This window comes from Octodon degus, unplaced genomic scaffold (assembly GCF_000260255.1).
Source record: "Octodon degus isolate 3935 unplaced genomic scaffold, OctDeg1.0 scaffold00091, whole genome shotgun sequence".
Taxonomy (NCBI): domain Eukaryota; kingdom Metazoa; phylum Chordata; class Mammalia; order Rodentia; family Octodontidae; genus Octodon; species Octodon degus.
Window position 1 is genome coordinate 7,457,539 of NW_004524667.1, and position 18,339 is coordinate 7,475,877.

Sequence of the window (18,339 nt, forward strand, 5' to 3'; positions counted from 1 at the left end):
AGATAAATAAATATATTATGTATATATATGCCTATCAAATCTTAACATCCATTATATTATTTGATGATTATAGCAATTCTGTGAGAGAAGAATATTATTACTTCCATTTTGTGGATGATGACAACTTAGGACTTAGAATTTGTACCAGGCCACATATCTTATAAGTGATGCAGAATGCAAGTCACGTAGCATACTTACCAAATTCAAGGTTTGCCACAGACCTTCTCCTAGGTGAATTCAACTCTTATTTGAGTTCAGCTAAGCTCTGTGTACCTCATTTTTAACATCTTACATCCCATTTTTTTGTACTAGTATAGAGGAATAAAAATAGAGACTAAAAACTGTTAAGACGATGTGAATGACCTCATAAATTTGTACCTAGAAGAGGAGAAACAGGATGACCCATGCTGGCTACTTAAGATGACAGCTCTTCTCTCCTGTCCTTTTTCTGTCTGAACAACTTCTGCAAGAAAATTCAGGTCCATGAATTTCTTTAAGACAGAAGAGCTGGTTTAAAATACTGATTTGCACTGCAGTGAATTAAGGCAGGGGTATAAGGCTTTATTTTCCTTTTCAAAAACTAGCCATCTGGTTCTAAGTGTCCCCTTAGCATAGTTTTCGGGCTATGAAATTCTGTACATCTTTATGAAGCTAAAGATTGACCTTTAAGAGGGAGAAGTCTTATTTTATTATGCTGACACCACACATCATAACTCTTATTTTGCTCGGAGATCTCATTCAATGTCATCACCAACATGTGCAATAAGAGATACGTCATGTTTATGGCTAGAGTATCCCTTTTATTTCCAGTTATAGTTTTCCCATAAAATCCCTATTGAAAATAATCTCCATGCAGTCATTGAATGTTATTGCTTGGAACAGAAATGCTAAAACAATTTGCTTATTTAGGATCTTGGGTTTTTCCAACATTTTAATGTCTCAGTCCCTCAAGAAATATCTTTTCAGCCAGAGCAGTAGTAATGTAAGTCTGTGGCTTTTTTTGTCAAGTATTTTATGGGATTGTGTTACCTCCATATTATGTTTTCTATTCCTCCCACTTGTATTAGGGAAAAATGGGTAAACAATTCTACTTTGACTATTTTCTCTCAGCTGTTTTATTGCTATGATTGACATACTGTGAAGAAGGCCCAAGCATTATACTAAGATAACCAAATACTGTGTATGTCTTCAAATTAGATACCATTTATTTTCTACCTATTGTTTTGTGTATGTTTAAGCCTCTTATGCTGGAAGAAGTCTGGTCTTTGCAGTATGGAATGAGACTGGGAGAACTTGTCATAGACAACTGTAGTCAGGAGAAGAGAGGGCCGTGGACAGCCCTGAAGGCCCAACCCTAGGAGTAAAGTTCAAGGGTTTGGGGGTAGAGGTGCAGAGATGGAGCTGAAATCAAAGCCTGAGGCAGGGGAGACTGTCAGAACTAGCAGGATAGAGCCAGAGAAAAAGTGATGTGAGTATTTGAGGCAAAAACAGTTGAATCTCTAACTTGATATGTGCAATCAGGTATAATGAAATCAGTGTGACTGAGGAGGTGGATATAGGTTCATACCTTCCCTGATAAGTAGGCTTTAGTAAGTACACTACTCTTTCTTTGTCTGAGTTTATCATCATTAGAAATGAAGACCATAACAATGAAAACCCCATTATAACTACTCTCTTTTACTGAATATCTATAATAGGCTGGACATTTTCCATAGATAAACTTGTTTGTGTATTGTATTATCCAATGAGAAATTTGTTGTATTACCCTTGTATTTTAAGTAGAGGAAAAATTAAATAATTTGCTGAAGTTTTTTTCTATTACTGAGAATTAATTGAGGTAGGATTTTAACTTAGATCTGTCAGATTACAGTTCATTAGGCCACTAGATTGGAATGACCTGGATCTCTTATCATTAGAGGGATCGTAGACTCTGAAATAGACCACCTCCATTAGCATCTCTGTGGATGAGGTATGTGGACTCATTTGGACTCAGCACTTAAGTAACCCTCATGTTCTGTGAAAGGGTACTTGCTACTTAAGGCATGGCTGGTGGCCCAGAACCAGTACCACTGCTACAAGCAGCAACAGCAGCTTGATACTTATTAAAAATGTGAAGTTCAGACTTTATACCTCTTGAATTATAATCTACTGATAACAAGATCCCCAAGTGGCTAATATGCAGTTTGTTTTGGGAATACCTGTTTTATACAGGGTGGTTATGAAGCTTAGAGGTGCTAATATGTAAAATGCCCAGGATTCTACAGGTGATCCTGGATGTTCTTTGAGTAGAAGAAGGTAGTGCTGTGGGAGAACTGCAAGTATAATTTAAGGTAAGTAACTGCTTTGTTTCCTCACCCTTTGGGTCTATGCCTAGAGCTGTCTGATTGTTTCTCATTTTACCAGCATGTCCCTCTAAATCTGTCTTTTTGAAAAACTACTGAGGGGCTGGGGAGATAGCTCAGGAGATAAGCACTTGCCTGGTAAGTGCAAGGTCCTGAGTTCAATCCTCAGTACCGCAAAAAAAAAAAAAAAAAAAAAAAAAACCCTGAGAACTTTTGTTGTTTCACCTCTACCAAGATGTCATTTTGGAGTAGATTAGGCTTTGGTCTTTGCTTAGCTAATTATTAAATCTGTAACCTTTGGAGAATTAACGAACCTTATGAGCTTCAGTTTTTATAAAAATGATATGAAAATAATATATACTATCATGCTTAAACCTAAGAGATTAGTTCTATTTTTCTCTCTTTTGGTGAAGGTATTAGATGGACAAGAAAGCAAGAAACATTGAAAGAAAAGAAATTAATTATATTCTGTAATTCTTCTTTGAAGTTGTAGACACTAGAATCCATTGAAATGCACTTCACAAAATTATTTGTTCTGGTCTAATAACAAAAATCAGCTTTTAGAAATAGGATATAAGAGATTTATAATTGAAAAGTAAATTTAGATTTAAAAAATTTAAATTTGTCATGATCTTCAAGAAATTATGCAGTGAAAGGTCTTCATATGTTGCAGTGAAAACAGCAATTAGGAGACTTTCTTAGTGGTATCAACATAATTGATGGCTGTAATTTTAATTGTTTGCAGTTGTCTTTCAAAGAGTTCAGTTTCATGTGTGTTTTTTAACATATAATTCAATTTATATAACCTTCCAGACTAGCAAAACTGAGTTGTGACAGAAATCATCAATGGTTACCAGGACATGTGCATGGAATTGAGTTAAAGGGACAAAAAGGAATTTCCTATACTGATACAAATGCTCTTTATTTTCACTGGGTTGTTGATCACCTGAGTGTATAAATTTATCAAATCCATTGAGCATTACATTTAAAATGTGTACACTTGATTGTATGTATATTATATTTACATAAAGCCCTATGGTGATAGATGACTTTAGTAACTACCTCTTAAAGATGAATGGAAGCAGTCTAGGAAAACTAGCACACATTCATTTCCATACAAAGCATCCCAATCACCTGAAAACATTCCAAATTCACTTCTTTCTTTTTTAAAATAATTTTATTGAGAAACAATAGCAGTGAGACAGTTTCAAAACCGAAGAAAGTAGGACAGTTTCAATAATTAATAAATTGCATATTGTTGTCTTAGTGGTTATTCATAGTACAAGATGCAGACATGATATCCTGTCCAAACACTATTAGTACAAATCTTTCTTCTCATTGAATTAAGAGAAAGTAGCTGTATATCCTAACTATTTTGAATATACAGATACAAAATTGTCCTTCATTTGCATCCCCTTTTTTTGGTTAAGTTTTGTCAGAGAAGGGTATTTCATTGTCATTTAAATATATATATATATTTTTCATTTAAATATTATAGATACTTGAATTCAGCAAAATAGTTTCATGTGTTTAAACCACATATAGGCTTAGAAGGTTCGGGAGTGATACCAAAATTTGATCCAAGGAAGAATCTTTGTTAAATATTATATTTCTAAATAAAAATATATATTCCTTAATGAATGTCTATTAATAGTTCAATATACATATTACTTTATTAGTTTCAATATTTTTCTGGTTAGTAACTGCATACTGAAGTTTGATTCAACTGCTAGTGATGTCTTTTGTGATTATTTTATCTTGGAAAGAACATTAGAAAATTAAATAAAAAAAAGTTAAATAGTATTTACACAGTGGCTAGTGCTTGACTCATTTCTTTGTGGCCTTTTCTGTGCCTTTTAGGGACACATCTAGAGTCCTGAGGTAGCCTTCAGTGCTCTCTGAGGGAGAGCTCTGTGCAAACTGTGTGCACCCTAGCTTCCTGTAGAGTACTCTTTTGTATACAGCTGTCCTCTGTAGCTTTTAAACCACACTTCCTTAAGAAGATCTTCTTGTACTTCCAGGCTAAATGAGCCTTCTTTGTACCCTGTCTCAGTTCTCAGTACCCTGTAGTTTGTTTTTTTTTCTCATAGCTGATGTATTGCACTTATTAAATTTTCTTCACATCTGTGATTCTGAAGGAGACATTTGGCTATGTCTGGCAAATTTTTGCTTTGTCACAATTGTGGAGTTGTGACCTGGGTGTAGAAGGAAGAGATATAGGATGCTGTTAATTCTGTACTGTAATGCTTAGGATAACTCCATAGCTAAGAATCACTAAGCCCCAAATGTCACAGTGCCACTGCTAAGAAATGGGTGTAGGTTGCATTGCTGGTTATGGAGGCACATCTTGCTCCATTGCCATGAATTTCCTAGCATGGAAATAAAGCTCTCGGATATAACAGATATTTAATACATGTTTACTGAATTGCCTTCAGCAAAATCAATAAACAAATGCAAAAGTGACTGAAAAAGATGCCAGGCTTTCCATTGATATAACAGCTCTTTGCATCTGGTTTGAACTGTAAATGTAAAATAGCAGCTACTGCTTCATATTAGGGTATATTGTATCACATTTGTTATATAAACCATACTTAAGGAGCTAATTAGTAGAGCAGTTAAAAAGATACTGTTGTAGGTGAATGAAATTCCCAACCTGAAGGATACCTGGGAAGAGTTTGTGTTCTCTAAAATTGAAGAATGAGGGTTCTGGGAGATGGTTCAGTAGAATAAGCCCTTGCCTGGCGAGCGCAAGGTCCTGAGTTCAGCCCATGGTTCTGCCAAAATAAATAAATAAGACTCTCTGCCAAAGGCCTTCCTCACCGCATGCGCTCCTGCCAGCTCCCTGCAGAAATGCTCCTGCTACTTGCGGTGCTTCTCCAGGTCAGGCCAGTGTCCCAGGTGCTGGCCCCGCAGCTCACTCGGGCTTATGCCAAAGACATGAAATTTGGTGCAGACACCCATGCCCTCATGCTTTAGGGTGTAGACCCCCTGGCCAATGCTGTCACCATTACAGTGGGGTAACTAACGGTGGTGTGACTATTGCAAAGTCAATTGATTTAAAGGATAAATACAAGAATATTGGAGCTAAGCATGTTCAAGATGTTATCAACAGTACAAACAAAGAGGCCTGGGGATGGCACCACCACAGCGACAGTCCTAGCATGCTCTATTGCCAAGAAAGGCTTTGAGAAGATCAGCAAAGGTGCAAACCCCATGGAAATCAGGAGAGTTGTGATGTTAGCTCTTGATGCTGTGATTGCTGAACTTAAGAAACAATCCAAACCCATGATAACCCCTGAAGAAATTGCTCAGGTTGCTGCAGTTTCTGCAAATGGAGACAAAGAAATTGGCAACATCATATCTGATGCCATGAAGAAGGTGGGCCGGCAGGGGGTCATCACAGTGAAGGATGGAAAAACCCTAAATGACGAATTGGAAATTACTGAAGGCATGAAGTTTGATCGAGGATATATTTCTCCATACTTTATTAACACACCGAAAGGCCAGAAATGTGAATTCCAGGATGCCTATGTTCTACTGAGCGAGAAGAAAATCTCTAGTGTCCAGTCCATTGTACCCGCTCTTGAAATTGTCTATGCTTGCTGAAAGCCCTTGGTCATAATTGCTGAGGACATTGATGGAGAAGCTCTCAGTGCCCTGGTTTTGAACAGGCCAAAGGCTGGCTTTCAGGTTGTTGCCATCAAAGCTCCAGTATTTGGTGATAACAGGAAGAACCAGCTGAAAAACATGGCTATTGCAACTGGTGGTGCGGTGTTTGGAGAAGAAGATTTGATGCTAAATCTTGAAGATGTCCAGCCTTATGACTTAAGAAAGGTTGGAGAGGTTATCATAAGTAAAGATGATGCCATGCTTTTGAAAGGCAAAGGTAACAAAGCACAAATTGAAAAATGTATTCAAGAAATCACTGAGCAGTTAGAAATCACAACCACTGAATATGAGAAAGAGAAACAGAATGAGTGGCTGGCGAAGCTTTCAGACAGAGTGGCTGTGCTGAAGGTTGGAGGGACAAGTGATGTCGAGGTGAATGAGAAGAAAGACAGGGTCACAGATGCCCTCAATGCCATGAGGGCAGCTGTGGAGGAAGGCATTGTGCTGGTTGGTGGGTGTGCCCTGCTCCGTTGCATTCCTGCCCTGGACACCTTAACTCCTGCTAATGAAGATAAAAAAAATGGCATAGAAATTATTAAGAGAACACTGAAAATCCCCGCGATGACTTTTGTGAAGAACGCGGGTGTAGAAGGGTCTTTGATAGCTGAGAAAATCTTGCAGAGCTCCAGTGAAGTTGGTTATGACGCTATGCTTGGAGACTTTGTGAATATGGTAGAGAAAGAGATCATCAATCCAACAAAGGTTGTAAGAACTGCTATGCTGGATGCTGCAGGGGTGGCCTCTCTGATCACAACAGCAGAAGTTGTGGTCACAGAAATCCCTAAGGAGGAGAAGGACCCTGCCAAGAGAGCCAAGGGTGGGATGGGGGGCGGGATGGGTGGCAGGGTATTCTAACCTAGAAAGCGCTTGGCCCTCGCTCATGAACTGTGACAAGAAGCACCCTGAAGGGTCCTCCTACTAATTGGAGATTCACATGAAGGAAATGAAGAACAAGCTGGCTGATGCAAGGAAACCACATGCCCCCCATTGCTGGTTTCAGTCACAATATGTAATGGTTTACCACTGTCATGTCTACAGATAATTTATTTTATATTTTTGAATACAAAAACATTTGTACATTCCTGAAACTGGGTACCAGAGTCATGTACGAGTGTACTGCTTTCAATGTAAAATCACGGAGGCATTTCTACTACTATTTCTGTTATAGTCAGGATTCTAGTGCTTGCTGTCACAGACAGAAATCAGAAGCAGCTTTTCTGTAGAGTGGAAGAATAACAGTGTACAAAATAAAGATCAATGTGACAACAACAATAACAACACAAATAAGTAAATAAAATAAAATTGAAAAATGAATTTAGGAATAAAGGAGTTTAAGAGCAGAATATATTTACTGGGGGAAAGAAAGTATCTGTCTGAGGGAGGGAAGGAAGGGGACCTGAGTGAGTTGCCAAGGAATGGGTCTTTTCTAGGGTTTTTTATAGAGTAAATCCAGGAGGTAAGGCAGGTCTAAGGTAGAAAACATGGGAACTCACTGGGTGGGCATGAGGTGAGACAAAACCAGGATCAACCAGTAAGATTACAAATAGGATTATTTAGGTAAAATTGATTATATTGGGATCAAATGATGAATTGAGATGTAGCAAATGGGTGTGAATAGGGAACGGGAGCTTTTCCATTCCTAAAATTCATCTGAAACCAGAAGAGATGTAGAATAGCAAAAGCAATCCTGGGTAACAAAGAAAAAAATAGGAGGCATCACAATCCCTGATTTGAAATTATACTGCAAAGCTGTGATAAAATCAGCATGGTACTAGAAAAAACAGATCTGAGGATCAATGGAACAGATGAGTGGATCTATGGACATAACTACAAGCACACTCAGCCACCTTATCTTTGACAAAAGGGCCAAACATGTTTATTGGAAGAGAGATAACCTCTTTAGCAAATGGTGCTGGAAAAATTGGCTTTCCACATGCCAAAGGCTTAAAATAGACCCATGCCTAGCACCATGCACAAAATTACAGTTATAATGGATCGAAGATTTAAATATTAAAACTGAAACACTAAATCTTCTAGAAGAGAAAGTAGGTAGAATCCTTAAGGACGTAGGGATAGGTAAAGAGTTCATGAACAAAAATCAAACTGCACAAGAAATACTTTAGAGAATCAACAATTGGGATCTCATTTTTTTGAAAAGTTTCTGAACATCAAAAGAAATCACCAGGGCCTGGGGAGATAGCTCAGTAGAATAAGCACTTGCCTGGCAAGCATGGGGTCCTGAGTTCAATCTCCAGTACTAAAAAAAAAAAGAAAAAAAAGAAAGAAAGAAATCACCAACAGAGTAAAAGGAAAACCCATGAAGTGGGAGACAATTATAGCACACTGTCCATCCGACAAGGGACTGCTATCTAGAACATACAATGAATTTCAAAAAATTCAGGCCCCCAAAATTCAAAGACCTAACTAAAAACAGTCATATGAGATGCATATACACTTCACAAATGAAGAGATACAAATGGCAAATAAAAATATGAAAAAAATGTTCGACATCATTGGTCATTCAAGAGATGACTATTAAAATAACACCGAGATACCTACCATATTATGCCAGAAAGAATGGCTGTCAACAAGAAGTCAACCAAGGGCTGTGGAGATAGTTTGTTGGTCTAAGTGCCTGCATGGTAAGCACAAGGACCCAGGTTTAATTCCCAGTACTGCATGCCGTGCTGGCCCCACATCTAGCTGATCATGGAAACCAGGCATGGTGGTGCACGCCTGTAATAGCAGCACTGGGGAAGCTGAGACAGGAGGATCACTAAGAGTTTCAGCTGTGTAGTGAGACCCTGTACCAAATAAATAAATAAAAAGATTTTTAAAAACAAGTCAATCAATAACAAATGCTAGAGAGGCTGTGGGGAAAAATTAACCCTTCTACACTGTTAGTGGGAGTGCAGGCTAATACAACCATTACAGAAAGCATTATGGAGATTCCTCAAAAAGCTAGCATTGGAGGTCTTATTCAAGCCAGCAATTCCCCTCCTAGAACTTTTTGCAAAAGAACTGAAATCATCATACCACTGTGATATATGTGCACCCATGTTTGTAGCAGTACAATTTGTTATAGCTAAATATTGGGAGCAACCCAAATGTCCATCAGCAGAGGAATAGATTAAAAAGATATGGTATTTTTATACAATGGAGTATTATTCAGCTATAACAAAGATAAATTTGAGGCCTTTCTAGATAAATGGATGCAACTAGAGAGTGTATTGGTAAGTGAAATAAATCATATCCACATGTGCAAACATCATATTCTCTCACTAGTGTGAGAACCTGAAAAAGTAAAGAAAATCTAAAGGGTACAGCAGATACTGTGAAAGGAAAGAAATTGTGCAGTGTGAAGGAAAAGCAGGGATGAGGAAAAGGACAAATGAAGGACAGGGAAAAGATACATTTAGGTATATATGCAGAATGGTTGGGACAACTGTATTGTCGATTTCTGCTGGTATTATGAAAGGAGCAATTAATACTGGAAAAACATTGTTTTATTCTGATTTTTTTCTTTCCTCATTTGAATTTCTTATAACTTCTTTGTTATCATTTTTATTTTGTTTTGTTTCTTTAAACAAATCTTACACATTAATATCTTGTAATCTGTACAACTAATTTGAAGATAGTATCATGTAATACAGCAACCATTATTGAATTCCTATTACTTTGTTAAGTGAAATTTTGTATCCTTTCTAATGCTGTTTTTTTAAAAAATATGTATTTAGTACATGGTCTACAGGGTCTCACTACACAGATCTCCTGTGATTTGTGAGGAGTGATTCTTCTGCTTTCAGTCAAGCAAGGGCGGGGTTTACAGGCTCATGCCACCACACCCAGTCTCAATGGCCCTCTCAGTACATCCCAAGGGCACACCATAGGTGGAACCTGGTCCCTGCATCCTGCATCTGTCTAAGTAGGCACTGTAATCTGCTGAGCTATATAGCTGGCCTTCTAATGCTGTTTTTTTTTTTTTTTTTTCAATCACTGTTTTGTGCCATGCTGACCCTGCCCTGGGGATGTGCTAAGCTGGTGATTGAGACTAGGCATGGTGGCGCACCTGTAATGCCAACTCTTGGGAGGCTGTAAACAGGCAGATCACTATAAGTCCAGTCTAGTAGTGAGACCCTGAACACCCTGGAGACACTTCTCTAAAATACACATACATAAACAATACTGATAAAAAACAACAGAGGCTTTTCCTGTAGGGGGTGGGGTTAGTGACTCTTCCTGGCTTTCTCAAGGTGATAGAGACCTATTTAGAATACCAGTTGCTAATGTTTATCCTGATAGAGGTATGCATTTGTTTGATCCTTTGTTTTGAAGTCTGGCCCACAGTGGGAGTGTCTGTATCTCCCATACTTGCAAGATATCTCCTCTTCTGTACTGGCTCTGTCTGAGGGCCTGGCCCTGTCTGGCTGCCTACACTATTTCTATCTAACTCAGATGCCTGCCACAGTATATGTTCATACATTTCTGGACAGATGGTCTTTGACTCAACGAAGAGTGTATTAGTCACTTTCCCATCACTTGGACAAAGCTGCCTGACACATGAAATGTAAAGGAGAGGTTTACTGTGGCTTACAGATCTAGTAGGTTCAGTGTGTGGCTGGCTGCCCCCAAGACAGAAACAGCAAGGTGGAAGGGCACGGGGGAGGAAACAGAAACCAAGAATGGAGGATCCCAGAACAAGAATGTACTTTTCTGGGCCACACCCTCATTGACCCACTTCCTGTCTCCTAACTGCACAGTGCCCTCTCGACGTAGTCATGTTCCGAAAGCCACCTTTGAACACAGAAGACTTTGCAAGAAATTTTAGATCTAAACCATAACAAGAAGGTTATATTCTGGTAAACCCACAGTAAATGAAAATATTATGAGTCAAAATTGTATGTGATACACTTAACCCTGATAGCATACCCTGCATAACAAGACAGCGCACCGAGAGTATGGGTTAGTTCTCCTTATGACTGAGTGGCTGACTGAGTGCTGCCCAGCATCTGGCCAGTACCATACTATCTGTCCCTGGCCCATAAAAAAACCCAAGCTCAAAATTTGAGATATAGTTCCACTGAATATATAGTGCTTTTGCAGTGTCATAAAGTAAAGAAATAAAAGTCTAACCATGGCAAGTCGGGGACAATCTGTCTATGGAAACATTTGTCCTGAGATTAAGACAGACCCACACACTGGAAACTAGGACCACTGTGTTTGCATTTTCATTCCTCAACAGAATCACTTATGCAAATTGTCAGTGAGGATGTGACTGGCAACCCACTCTGGGGACTACTGAAAGAAACAGCTCTGTCAATGATGTGTGGCCTTCACCCTGCTGCTGAGGGTGTCCTTTACCAATGCCATTTTCTTTCCTGTGGAAGCTTTAGGGTAAAACTTGTCCCCTGGCCTGTTTCTACTATTCTTCTAATTTTTTGTCTTAGAAATATATGAATTATAAGATTGATTGTATATCAGTTGTGCTACTTGGTTAGAGAAGCTAAAATAGAGTTTTGTGACTGATTTAAAACATGTACTGCATATTCTGATATCTTAATTTCACCCCTGGTTATTTTATATTTTTAAAATTTGCTTTGCTTTTATTCTGGATTTTAAAATATTTTGGTAAACTCTTTTTCCTTTCTCTCTTTCTCTCTGAATATATTTCCTAAATAATGTTTTCTCCCTTCAAAAATGGACATTCTGAGAAGTAGTCTACTCCATGAGTATTAAGTGTGTTTTGTAGTTTTATGACACATTTTTTTCAACTATGCCATCCACACATAATACCGTATCAAAAGAGTTACTATGAGTATTGCCAAGCAACATTTTTGTAAATTTCTGAACACAAGGCATTCATGAAACACTCTTCACTTACTCTTCCTGGACCTTGGATCTAGGGAGCAATCCAACGGACTCTACTGGGATCCCAGAGAAGGGGGAGTGAGGAACTTCAGTTTTGTGGGAATCAGATTGTCTCACAAGCCGTGCTGCTGATTTCCAGCTGACTCAGCATAACATCTCATAGGCCTTGTCTATGTCTTTCACAGCAATGAACTCATTTCCAACCTTTTGAGGTTTTGGTAAATATGATTGGTTTGAGTATTTCAGACTTATACTGTATATGGGTGGGTCCATTGCTACTGTTTGAGGATTCTTCTGATCTCTAGATCAATTTTTAAAAAGATAATTCCTAAGGACAAACAACAGAATTTTTTTTTAAGCTCAACACATTTCTTTTAAAATGTAGGGGAAGTGTTGTGGACTCATGAATAAACAAAAACTATTCAGAATGTTATTACTGAGAAGGTGTGACTACTAGTCTAATAAATTCCTTACACCCAGTCAATCCTTTGAACATAAAAGTATGCTATTGTACATATTGCTGTAATTACAGTTTTGGTGTTCTTTTCTCTGTGATATTAACATGTCAGTGAATACTGTTCTACATCACTACTTTTAACACCTAGATTGTATTGTACTGTACAGACATATTATGGTAGCTTATTAACAATACAACAGAATTGCTCATGCAAATTATCCCTGAGGATATGACCAGTATTCTATACCGTGAACATTAAAGTTGGACATCAAGTTGTTTCTATCATAAGTACTATGAAATTATAGCAAGTGTATTTGTGTGTACATGTGCATGTTGAATATACAGTTTTAACCAACTTAATTTTGTGATCCAAAATAAAAATGTTGGGCTGGCCAAATAGCTCAGCAGATTAAAGCACCTGCAAGCAAGGGTAGGGGCCGGGAGTTCGATCCCCAGGCCTGCCATGCTGGCCCCGCCCCTGGAGCACGATGAGACAGCAATTAAGACTGGGCGTGGTGGCACGCTCCTATAATCCCAGCACTTGGGAGGCTGTAAATAGGAGAATCACTATGAATCCAATCTAGTAGTGAGACTCTGAATACTCTGTAGACCCTTCACTAAAATACAGAAAAAAATCAAAATGTTTCATGACTTCAGTTGAAAATTGAGGCACAAATATGAAATTAATTTTAACGCACATGACACAGCAAGTAATGTTATAATGTACATTAATAACAGTTCAATGCTTTATGTTTAGTGAGGGGGGTCATTTTAAATTGAGGAATCAAACACTGCGTATAGCCTAATTCCTGTGTTTATACTGTGCATCTATTAGGTAAGGAACATGAAATAAATGCTAACTCTTAATTCAAAACAATGGCAGTTGTGCATCTTCTAGACCAAGAATGTAGATGGAGACTTAAAAAAAAAAAAAAAAAAAAAAAACATGTAGGATAAATATCTTAGAGATCGGATTTCAGGGAGCAAATTGTTTAGAATTAATGTGCCACTTTCAGGGGCAAAACAACCCAATCTTCTTTCACATGCAAGAATTAGAACATTTTATTTTCACCAATAATTGAAAAAAGAGGGATAAAAGAGAAGGGGAGGGGAAGACAAATAAATCCCTATAGATTTCCCTGATTTACAGGGAGGTTTCAAAAATGCCTGCTGTGTGAAAAAAGCACCATTAAGAAGAAACTCTCCTCAAATTACTCAGTCAGCAGCAATCAGAAAGGCCGCAGGCTGAGGGTACCCTTTCAGTATTGTCACACCGCCACAGCAAATTAAATTCATCCAGGTTGACTGGCTGGTATGCACTGGTGTAAAAACCTTGCTTTGTAAAGTTTTACTACTTACTCTCCAGTTCTGATACACAGAAATTAGTAAGAAGGCAGGATTGAGAAGCATTGTTTTGATGCCAGGCACACACTGGGTCTTGATTGATGCATGGGTGAATTTGAATGGCCTTTGAAAGACCAGGTGTTTAAAAAAAAAACAAAAAAAACCTTAAACATCCGGGTAGTCAGGGAGAAGTGTTTCTACCTCCTGCTGAGGTTTGTAAGCAGAGGCGCTAGGAGGTTCCTCTTGGTGGGGTCTTTACTACCCTTGATTTGCAGCAAGGCCAGACAGGACAGCACATGGGCTGAGCTTCAGAAGCTGAGTCCTTCTGTCTGCCCTCTGCAGAACCTGCACCACTTTAGCAACTCTTCTCTCTGTCCCAGTTGACAGTCACTGAAGACCTAGCAGCCTTTGATGACATCTGATAGTGGGAGCATCAAACAGGTGATCCATTTTATGGGATGACACTAAAATGAGTTGAATAAGTGACAGGCTCTGGAGGGTGTTTGCCATCATACTAATTTATAAATTACCTTTCTGCACAGAGTTCTCTGTAGAGTTAGACCCATGGCGTGTGGAAAGGATGTCAGACCCTTCCGATTTTGCTGAAAATAGATGTTAATTTCTAAACTGAAAAAAATCCCTTATCACATCCTTTTGATCTTTAGCGGACTCACCCTTTTATTTAACACGTCTCAAATGCAGGGACATTGCCTGAGCAGGGTTTGAATACCACACTGTATGGCTGTCTTTCTTTGCTTACTGTCTGTGTATATGTTATCTGACCTGGGGCTCCAGGGCAGGCCTGGGCCTTCCTGCACCTCAGAGATCCAGCCTATGTCTGAAAGCAGGTACACAAAGCCTCCTTTAACTTGCTTGCAATGAGCGGTAAGATGAAACATGTCCACTGATGGGTAACAGATCTGTCCCCTAAGACGCCTCTCCTCAGAGCATGGCATTTGTTGACTCTGGGTTGAGCTTTTAGCGTTTTTAGTCTGTAAGGAGATTTGGCCAGTAGCCCTGCTGTTGATTGTCGTGGTCCCTAGCCAGAAAAGTCAATTACCAGTTTTCTTTCTTCATCTGTTCACTAAGCCTTTTGTATATTTTCTCTCTGATTCCTGGGAATTAGTGATGACATGTGCCATTTTCATACCATCAGATTCCTAAAAAGAATAAAGGTACAACCACTAGCACTTTTATTCTTTGTAGATTCAAATATTTGAGGGTATTGTTTCTTTTGAATTGAAAGCAAGGGAAAATGGGTAAATTTATAGTATTGTTCAGCTCCTCTAATAGCTATTTATCTATAGAAGTAAGAATGAAGGCAGTTATTTATAAGTGAAAAAAGTCCAAAACTTGTTTCCAAAAGGCTCATTAAGGGCAATTATCTAATCATTTAGCAACTTGATAGAGGTAATAAAATTGGTTAATATGGACTTTTCAGTTCTGATTCATATGATGTTCACAATTCCATGGGGGAAACTTTCTCTACCAGTTAAAGGAACAGGACAAGAAAGACTCACTAGGCAAGAAGAAAGTGAAGAACTCAGAGTGCAAGAAGTAAACAGATTCAGTGATTACTTTGTGTGTAGTTATAAGACGAGCAGGGATGAGTGTTAGAGCCAGGATTTAGATGTCAGCCAGGGAGCTATACCACTGAGCACTGTGCCTCTGCTTATTATTCCTATATCTCAGCCAGCCCTTTCCTCCTAGGCCCGAATTTGCCCTCTGGTTGATTTGTCTGATCTGTGGCTCTTCTGAAATCTGTCTTTCATATGATTCTACGTTTAGTGTGGGATTCTGCAACAGCTCCAGTCTGTTGAGAAAAAATTATATGGGTCTCACTAGAATCTTCCTGTGTGATTTGGAGCCAGAGAGGAGCCTGAAATGGGTTTGTTTTGGAGACCTATGTAATATGACCTTAGGGAAGTTTCGGAATTGTTCTCTGATTGAGACCCATCTTCAAAGATATCTATAGATCTCTAAATTGAATAGGGGGAAAATTAATTGAGCAGGGGTCTTGTGTAGCTTTCTATTGCTGTGACAAAACATCTAAGCTAAGCAGCTTATAAAGATGAGAGATTTATTTTGGCTCATGATTTCTGAGGGTTGTATGCACACTGGGCTGGCTGTGTTGCTTTTGGATTTGCAGTGAAGTTCTACATCACAGTGGAAATATGTGGTGGAAGAAGCACCTTAGCTCACTGCATTGGGGGGTGGCAGCAGAGAGAGAGAGTAGGGCCCCCTGGATTCCAATATCCCCTTTGGGGCACAACTCTGAAGACCGATCTTCTTCTTCTAGGCCCCAGCTTCTTAGGCCAACTATTCTCAGCAGTGATAAAGGTTAAGGCCAACTTTTTCCCCCTTGGGTCCATTCTAGAGCCAAACTCTAGCAGCTCTGGTTGGCAGAGATATCTGGCCCTGCTGATGCTCACCAAGTTCTCTATATGTGGCAGCCTCTTTAATAAGTACTTCATAAGAGTTTTCTCTTTCAGTTTTATAACCTCTTGATAGGGACTATTAGTGATCGCTATTTTTTTGAGAGAACTGGGATTTAGAAAACTGAAACCAGTTCCCTGAGGTTCCAGATCAGGAATAGGAACCAGACTTGCCTGCCTCTACACCCTGGGCATTCCTGCTGCAGGCTGTGCTGCCTTTCTACCAGCAGGATCATGCAAACCACTCTTTGCCTTTAAATTCCTTCAGTCCTATGTTTAATATTTACCTTGCAAGACTTCAACCTTTGTCTTGCCTTTCTACTCTCAGGGGTGACTGATATCTGAATGGGAGGGATCCCCTAACAATAAAATTCTGCAACTATTAATACCACTAAAAATTCCCTGTTCTTTTCCTCTGCTTGGCCTTTGGTATCATTCATCCAGCCTTTTAGAGATCCTTAGCTGGCTGCATTTCCTAGTCTACATAGAAAAACTCCAAGCACCACCACTCTCCTCCAGCCTATTCTCCCCCTCCAATCTGAACAGATTGTAAAGCCTCTTAGACAAACTGAGGCCATCAGGAAAATGTCATCCATTATACAAAATAATTTGTGGTCACACTGATGTTTATTTTTCATCAGTTTCAAAGCACAACTTTCTATCTTCTTTAAGGTTAAATCTGTTACTGGATCCTAGGGAACCTTCTACCTCCTTCTGTTTCCTCTAGGACCTTATTTTATTATCAAATTTCTCTAACTAATCTACCTTTTTTTTCCTCTAATCTTTTTCCAGATATCTTTTCCTTAGCCTAAATGTATGCTCATATTTTGAAACCAAGTAAGAAGACCTCAAGTCCCTTCTAGCTACTGTTGAGTCTTTTCTTATTTCACTCATATTTCCAGTTTTCCCCAATACTTTCTCCCATATCATTTTACTTGTGTTTTTACCTCTTACACTGAGATCTAACAAGAAAAAAAAAACAGATGAATCCAATTATATATGATGAAAATATGGCACAAGTACATTGACTACATGACAAGTAAAGGACCTGAATAAGATGCTGAGATATCCTGGAACCTACTAGAATTCTGAGAATTGAGGGACCAAGCGGAGTTCAAGTTCCCAGGCCCTAGACTTTAGGCCATATATAAGGCTAGCACCTTGGACTGGATGGCCTATCCAGTGGGAGCTAAAGTCACAGAAGAAATTCAGTACAGAAACTGCAAACCTGCCTTCCAGGGCAAAAGAGAATAGAAGCACCCTGCTTCTTTCCTTCATCTGTGCCTCCTGTTGGCTGCACTCAGATCAGCTGGAAACCATTAGATGAGAACCATTCTGAGTCAGCCCTCAGGGACAGAGAATGAAGGGAAGGGTACCCTTCCTAAATAAAGGGAAACGAAAGGCTGCTAGCAGATCAAGGATGGGCACGTCACACAAAGATCCATACTGCTCTGAATTATTGTTGAACTTTCCTCTCAATGAGAAATAATATCATCCATTCTGTTGACTTTTCCTGTCTTCTTGATGACTCCTCCCCTTCCATGTACCCATGCCAGCCATTTCAATATTGGTGTTTTCCAAGATTTTCTTTACTTTCAAGATATTAGCTTGCTTGTGAGTTTTAGCAACTTTCAAATACAGTATGTTTCTCTAACCCAGACTTTTCTGTGGAAGTTTTGTTTTGAGGTGAAAAATTCTGTGACTTGATACTCACTTCCAATTGAACAAGGACAAAACCAAACTCATTATCTTTGCCCCCAAATTTCCATTTTATTTTCCTTTGCTTCCTACAACTTCAATGGCCTTATAACTCCTCAGTCAAGAACTGGGAAGAGAGTGAGATCTTATAATTATTAGATAACAAATGTTCCCGGTCACAGTTCCATGTGTATTGACACAAGTCTTCTGGACCAGAGATAAAGAACTTTTTTGCTTTTCATAGCAGGACAGGCATCACTTGCTCCATTTTCCACAGAGATATGGTTCTGGTGGCTGCTGCTCCTGAGTGGGTTTGCATGACTCTGGAAAAACACTGAGCTCGGGGAATCTTTCATCCCTGTAATTAGCTGCAAGCTAAACTGCTCAGCTTTTCTCCTAAGGAGACATTCTTTACTATGCTGTACAGCAAAACCAAACCTAACTCAACTCAACCCAACTCAACCCAGCCTAACCCAAAATACCTCTTGAATTAGCCTCTGAAGTGATGCTAAGTTTCAAGGCCATG

General features: G+C 39.0%; 1 pseudogene; it reads left to right on the forward strand.

Annotated features, from left to right (window-relative positions):
• Nucleotides 1–5,192: 5,192 nt before the first annotated feature.
• LOC101559713 lies at nt 5,193–6,866 on the forward strand (annotated as a pseudogene).
• Nucleotides 6,867–18,339: the final 11,473 nt, after the last annotated feature.